This window comes from Pinus tabuliformis, chromosome 8, assembly GCF_031772625.1.
Source record: "Pinus tabuliformis cultivar Carrire ecotype Pingquan chromosome 8, CPIR1, whole genome shotgun sequence".
Classification (NCBI taxonomy): domain Eukaryota; kingdom Viridiplantae; phylum Streptophyta; class Pinopsida; order Pinales; family Pinaceae; genus Pinus; species Pinus tabuliformis.
The window spans coordinates 2,049,880,822-2,049,888,855 of NC_142294.1; the positions used below are offsets into that span (position 1 = coordinate 2,049,880,822).

The following is an 8,034-nucleotide window of genomic DNA, read 5'->3' on the forward strand; positions in this document are numbered from 1 at the left end:
CGTAAAATGGGTAAACTTATACTGAGTGGATGGTTGTTCATTTACTTTTACGAGTTCGAACAAACAAGCACTCGACAATATTTTCACTTTTAAAGAGTCTGAAAAGGGCTTAAAACAAGACCCTATGGTTTTTTATTTTCGTAATTTTTAAGAGCATGAAAAGTGATAAAAGTCTAATAAATAGTCAAAATGATTTATCCTTGCTTTCTAACCTATCCTCCACATTTAAACTCAATAAATTGTTATAACTTCTCAAAAATATAAAATTTCCCTCCTAAAAGATTTTAAATATAAAAAGAATATTTATTTTTAGCTTAAAACCCTATAAAAGTAGAAAACCTAAATTATTTTTCACCATTTGAGAGCAGAGAAAGGATTTTTTTTACCACCAAACATCCGAGACTAATTCTAAGCAAACCAGTGGATGAAATCACAACCCGCTTCTTCCAAGTAGAATATCTCTCCTTAACTTAGCTTTTTATCTATTCAAATTTCCACTTTGAGCTTTTAGTTATTTTTTGGGATCAAGGATTTGGCAAAAATTGCGCCCTTGGCCCTATGCTGATTTCCTTAAATCGGGCCCCCGTAGTCAGATAAAATTTTCCACATGGAAAATTGTGGCCTGCGCGGATATTTTCTAGAAAAATCCACGCAGTTGCGCCCTATCTATAAAACAGCAACAACGTAGGCAATGAGGGTTTATTTTTTGAAAGATTTGGTCCCAAAAAAACATGAGATCGACATCAAAATTGATTCTAATATTTTTTAAATGGTCATTTCGGGTTAATTGTTTGTTCAAAATGGAGTGGAGGGAAAGAGAGCACAAAGCCAATTATTTGGTAGCTTTGGCAAATCCAGCTACCATGTAGTCTCTGAGAACTTGTGGCCTCTTGAAATACTTGTTCATTCCTGGGATGAAAGCTCATGAATATCTCATGACATGACTAGTAAGAACCTCGAATGTCAAAGAATAATGTTTCATGATCGGAGATCATCACGTTACCATTAACAACGATGACGTTTATTTCTTGACTGGGATTTCCTGTCGGGGATTCGATCTTTGATTGTTTGGACAGAGGACTGGAGGGGATACTACAGATGGGTATCTATGGTGATTTTGTAGAGGTGCACCACCCAAGGATGGTAGAATTGATATTCAAACCATCTAGCTCTTACCCCTGAGTGATGACCTTACCAGGTCAATACTCCATAATTCATAGCCTGAAAACACTAAGCTACATCCCCAGTCTCGAGATCGAGACTCTAATCCTTCCTATCCCCATTTATTTAACAGTAATTCCCTTAAAATCAGTCTTCAAATTTGACAAGGAAGGATCAAATTCAGAGTTTTTGCACTCCCTACAATACCTGGGCATGATCAAGGGAACACCAAAGCATACTAAGGCTTTGTTCCTTAAAACCGATATGCTCATTTCTCTTCAATTTTGTTGAATACATGAGAACACTAGAGTTGAGAATAGGATATGATTTCCTAGAACAGGAATATAACTTAGGGGTTAGGAATAGAACTGGTGAACAGGAACCCTATACTTGTTTCACACAGTCTTCCCCACACTTCCACTACCTGATCTATAATTTCCTTCACACTTTCCTCCTTCAACAATTGAAATGAAACTTTGGAATAAACATTCTTGCTTAGCCATTCATAGACTTCTACATAAACTTCTTGGGCCTACTGAGGAGAAGCCACTTTCCCTATAACAATGACCCGGATAGGATCATATGCAAATACCACATCATTCCAGCTAGGCATATTATCGCAATGCCTTTACTTGTTCATAATAGACATCAAACAGTCTTCCCTACTTCCCATTCTTCTTGATTTTCCTCTATACGTGCAATCACTTTGAGACCCTACGTCACTGCATAGGCCTACTTTTATCCAATAAACTAATTATCCTCGCCAATGACATGTCTACGTTCTGAATGCCCATGAATCACCCACTTACAACCAATACCCTATAGTTGTTCAACACCGATTTCTCTAGTGAAATCCTCACCCTTTCCAACCCAGGAATTTTTGGCAGAAATTTCTATATGATCAATTAAAGAGATCTTCACTTGGTCAATACAAACAATGTATGCACATCCCTTTCTCCTACTTCCTCCATCAAAATCTGCTCGAATACCATCTGATTTCCATCTAGCATTGTAACTGAAACCTTGATCGGCACTCCACTCCACTCACACGATTTCTTCTCCAAATTTGAGAAGAATCACCGCTTTGTACACCGTATTTATAGATAAAACACTGTAGTTGAAGCCACCTCATATCCCACTCAACGAATCATTAACAGTTTCACAACCTCTTCAAATTTTCATCCTGTCTAAATGGCCAATGCCAATAGCGTTGATCCTCTCCACGAATGATGTCTAAGTGCTTTGGAGATAGCATGTAACCTATCTTTCCTGTGGGTCTTTCCCAGCCAAAATCTCTTTGCTCCACGGTCTATGAGAATCAATTTCAATGTGTGAAGGGTTGAAACCAAGATGAATTACTAACAGAAAACGCCTTTCCTCAGAGATTTGCTTCCTTGATCTATCTTCTTTTTGTTGACTGCCTCAACAACATACTTCTGCATCCTCTTAAGTGTTGCCCATCCTTCCAGAGCTTAATTACAATCCATCATTGGAACTATTTGACCTCCAATTTTTTCCTCTGTATGTTGTCTCGGTGCTCTGTCCTTCTCCATTTCATCTGCACACATATATCTTATGCAAAAACACTCTGTCTATAAATAATTACAATTTAATCACATATGTACTCTACACAGTTTTGAAATTGAATTTCTATATTCGTAAACAAGTATTTACACAGGTTCTTCTCTCAGGCCTGATTTCCAATATCAGTGGCCTCTATTTCCCTATATACCCATAGGCTACAATCAACCGTATCTATTCCTATCTAAGTTGCTTTCTTCATCCTATTTCCCTTCTTTTCATGCCTTTGAGGCTTACATTTTATCTCAAAGGTTCTCAAACCAACTCTAGTTTCAGATCCTCCATCTGCTCAACAAAATCCTAAAATCTCTCAACTCCATCAATTAATTCCTAATTCAAGATTTACAATTAATTTCGAAATCTATCAATCCCTATGAGCTCTTAACTATCCTAATTCTCTCCTGTTCTCCAACATTCAAGAACATTTACAATATGCCTCACAATATCTAATTAATTCTTATTCTAAACATCTCTCATTAAAATCACGCAAAAACATTCATAACTATATTAATTTAATTCTTAGGAAACCAACTCCCTTGGAAAAACAAGACCCCAATGTCTACTAAAATACAATGAAATTTCTGAGCCGGATGATCCTGCATCAGACTTCCAAGGTTGAAAACATTCATGATCTCCAGATCATGTGTCCTTATATGTTGATAGAAAACCTCCAACTTGTATGTTGATAGAAAACCTCGAGGGTCCTCGAATCTTGTTTGTAGTTGTCCAAATGCTCTACTCCTTTGTTGTTGTTGTATGTCTGCTATCTTCTATTTCATCTTCCTCTCCTTGTCAATCAGTTTCAAATTTTGATTGATCACTCTTCCTGTTGCTGTCAATCTCCTCCATCTAGACTGCTTCATCATTAATTGCCATAATTCTTCAATCTCCATCTCCAGCACATCCTTGGGCTAGTACATACTCTGCCATTTACTGCTACCTCTTCCTCTTTGCTTCAGGTTGTTGCTGTTGTCCACTAACTCTTGCATCTTCACATTCTCTTTCTCTTTCATGGTTAACTCTTCCTTCATCGAATCCTGATTTTCCAGCATTATTTCCAGTAATTGAACATCTCTGTCCCATGGATTAAACTTTTCCATAGAATCTTCCTCTTCCATCTTTACTTGGTTGCTCATCTGTGCCAAATTTCCTCTAGCATCTACAACAAAACCTGCACTCACAAAACAATTATTAAAATAAAAAACATAAGGCCTCATTGCCTCTTCTTCCTTTGGCAACATTTCAGTATGCTGCTCTGATTTTTCCTCCTCTATTAGCACATCAGTATGTTGATTCAACCTCTCTAAAGAATTCTCTAAAGGACTCTTGAGACTATCAGCAAGTCTCTCTTCCACACCATCTGCTTCAATGATGTCTCTCTGCTCTTGTCCACTGTAGTGAACTCCTTCCTCTGCAATCACATTGTCATACTCTGAGTTTTCCAGCAAATATTCTAGCAATTCAATTTCTCTTTGACACTTCATAAGTACTTCATCATCACTTATAATTCCAAGTTCTTTCTACTGCAATAATTCATTGCTTTTCTCATTCAAGAGACATTCTCCATCATTCTTTACTTTAGAGTATTTATCTTCTGAAAGATACTCTTCCATGCTTTTGACAGCTTCAAAAGACTGCCCATCCTCTGCAAAACTTGTAATCACATCAAAATTATTAGATTCAAAAATACAAGGTTTTATATCCTCCTCCTGATCCGAACTTGTCCAATAGTTTAGAAAATCATCAATAATTCCTTCCTCAACAAGGTAAACTTCTTGTTGTCTTGAATTCACACAATGGTTCATAAGATCTTTCACAAATCTCCAGTCTTCATCTTCACCCAGAACTTCACCTTGTTCTGCTTCACAAATGGAAACTTCCATTTTCAACTCAGCTTCTCTGAGTTCTTCAGATTTCAATTTAACATTCATTAACTGCCCAAGCTTCTTAAGCTCTTCTGCTAATTTCATATCCACCTACTGATTTCTCTTCTCTTGTAGCCTCTGCCACTTCACTTTTTTTCTCATGGTCCAACCATATCTCTGGTACTCCTTATTTCTCTGCAACATTTCCATCAATATCTCAAGATGAACTGCAATCTTAGCCTTCTCCCCCTCATATTCTTCTTCACTTAATTGTCTCTGTATGCCATTTTCCTTGGCATCCTCTTTCTTCACCTTTCTTCTACTATGGTCTTCCTCAGAACTTCTATTATGACTATCAATGGCCATATTCTTCTCTATCTTCATGAGTTCCTCACTCACTCACTATGAGTTGTACTAAAGCCTCTGCAATAGCAAGTCCTCCCTGTTGTCACTTACCTCACCAAGCTCTCCTCTCAACTTGTTCTTTTGGAAAGCATTGGTTCTCCATCTCTAAAACCTCTTGGAGCACTTTTCTCAACTCATATGCACCTTTGAAAACAATTACTTTTCTTCCTTTATCCAACTTTTGTGAGAATTCTTCAAAGTTTTGCCACACTCTTCTTTCACTCAGAAATTCTTACCAGATTCCTTCATTACTGCTTCTTTTATTTTTCTAAGATTCTCTCTCTTTGTTTGCAATCTAAATTTTACAACCACAATCTTCAAACCAAATTAAAATAAAACACACTATCTCACCTTCAAGATCTATGTCTGATCTTGTTCTACCATTCACTTGTATACACAACTTCAAAACATAACTCTGTTCTAATTTTATCTCAAAGAACTTTTACACGCAGAATCTCCTTGTTCAGCTCTGATACCAAAAATGATGACCTTACCAGGTCAATACTCCATAATTCATAGCTTGAAAACACTAAGCTACATCCCCAGTCTCAAGATCAAGACTCTAATCCTTCATATCCCCATTTATTCAACAGTAATGCCCTTAAAATCAATCTTCAAATTTGACAAGGAAGGATCAAATTCAAAGTTTTTGCACTCCCTACAATACCTGGGTGTGATCAAGGGAACACCAAAGCATACCAAGGCTCTGTTCCTTAAAACCCATATGCTCATTTCTCTTCAGTTTTGTTGAATGCATGAGAACGCTGGAGTTGAGAATAGGATATGATTTCCTGGAACAAGAACAGAACTTAGGGATTAGGAACAGAACTGGTGAACAGGAACCCTGTACTCTATTTCACACAGTCTTCCCCACACTTCTGCTACCTGATCTATAATCTCCTTCACACTTTCCTCCTTCAACAACTGAAATGCAACTTTGGCATAAACGTTCTTGCTTAGCCATTCACGGACTACTACATAAACTTCTTGGGCCTACTGAGGAGAAGCCACTTTCCCTATAACAATAACCCAGACAAGATCATATGCAAATACCACATCATTCCAGCTAGGCATATTATCGCAATGCCTTTAGTTGTTCATAGCAGACATCAAATAGTCTTCCCTGCTTCCCATTCTTCTAGCTTTTCCTCTATATGTGCAATCAATTTGAGACCATGCATCACTGTATAGGCCTACTTTTATCCAATAAACTGATTATCCTCGCCAATGACATGTCTACGCTCCGAAAGCCCATGAATCACCCACTTACAACCAATACCCTAGAGTTGTTCAACACCAATTTCTCTAGTGAAAGCCTCACCCTTTCCAACCCAGGAATTTTTGGCAGAAATTTCTATATGATCAATTAAAGAGCTCTTCACTTGGTTAATACAAACAAAGTATGCACATCCCTTTCTCCTGCTTCCTCCATCAAAATTTGCTCGAATACCATCTGATTTTCGTCTAGCATTGTAACCGAAACCTTGATCGGCACTCCACCCTACTCACACGATTTCTTCTCCAAATTTGAGAAGAATCGCTACTTTGTACACCATATTTGTAGATAAAACCCTACAGTTGATGCCACCTCGTATCCCACTCAACGAATCATTAACAGTTTTGCAGCCTCTTCAAATCTGTGTCCTGTCTAAATGGCCAATGCCAATAGCATTGATCCTCTCCATGAATGATGTCTAAGTGCTTTGCAGATAGCATGTAACCTATCTTCCCTATGGGTCTTTCCCAGCCAAAATCTCTTTGCTCCACGGTCTATGAGAATCAATTTCAATGTGTGAAGGGTTGAAACCAAGATGAATTACTAACAGAAAATGCCTTTCCTCAAAGATTTTCTTCCTTGATCTATCTTCTTTTGTTGACTGCCTCAACAGCTTACTTCTACGTCCTCTTAAGCGCTACCCATCCTTCCAGAGCTTAATTACAGTCCATCATTGGAACTGTTTGACCTCCAATTTTTTCCTCTGTACGCTGTCTCAGCACTCTGTCCTTCTCGATTTCATCTACAAACATATATCTTATGCAAAAACCCACTATCTATAAATACTTACAATTTAATCACATATGTACTCTACACATTTTTGAAATCAAATTTCTATATTCGTAAACAAGTATTTACACAGGTTCTTCTCTCAGGCCTGATTTCCAATATCAATGGCCTCTATTTCCCTATATGCCCATAGGCTACAATCAACCCTATCTATTCCTATCTAAATTGCTTTCTTCATCCTATTTCCCTTCTTTTCATGCCTTTGAGGCTTACATTTTATATCAAAGGTTCTCAAACCAATTCTGGTTTCAGATCCTCCATCTACTCAACAAAATCCTAAAATCTCTCAACTCCATCAATTAATTCCTAATTCAAGATTTACAATTAATTTCCAAATCTATCAATCCCTATGAGCTCTCAACTATCCTAATTCTCTCATGTTCTCCAACATTCGAGAACATTTACAATATGCCTCACAATATCTAATTAATTCTTATTCTAAATATCTCTCATTAAAATCATGCAAAAACATTAATAATTACATTAATTTAATTCTTAGGAAACCAACTCCCTTGAAAACACAAGACCCCCCATGTCTACTAAAATACAATGAAATTTCTGAGCCAGATGGTCCTGCATCACTTAGGACCATTAATTTCACTGTTAGCAAGTTGTGTGGTAGTGTTGTCCTTCATTTAGCCACACGGGCACAGATGGAGACTGTCGTAGAATGTTGGGAATCCATGGTGTTCAATTCATGTGAGGTAGTGGTTATAAACATGAAGGGACAACTGACTAGATGCAATAATGGGAAACTGAAGAACTTTGTTTATGGTTCCATGCTTATTTATTTCGACCTAGAGAGGATTCCTCCTCTTCGGCCACAACAGATTCTAGCAGATGAGGGGGAACCTAGGGATCCGCACATGATGAGGTGGGTTGCACTGATGGCACATCATGGAGGCGATGTACCAATAGTGAGGTATACTCCTGAGTTTCTCAACTGGTTAGTCCATT

General features: G+C 37.6%; 1 pseudogene; it reads right to left on the reverse strand.

Annotated features, from left to right (window-relative positions):
- Window positions 1-5,740: 5,740 nt before the first annotated feature.
- LOC149244693 (triosephosphate isomerase, chloroplastic pseudogene) lies at window positions 5,741-7,040 on the reverse strand (annotated as a pseudogene).
- Between the last annotated feature and the right edge of the window lie 994 nt (window positions 7,041-8,034).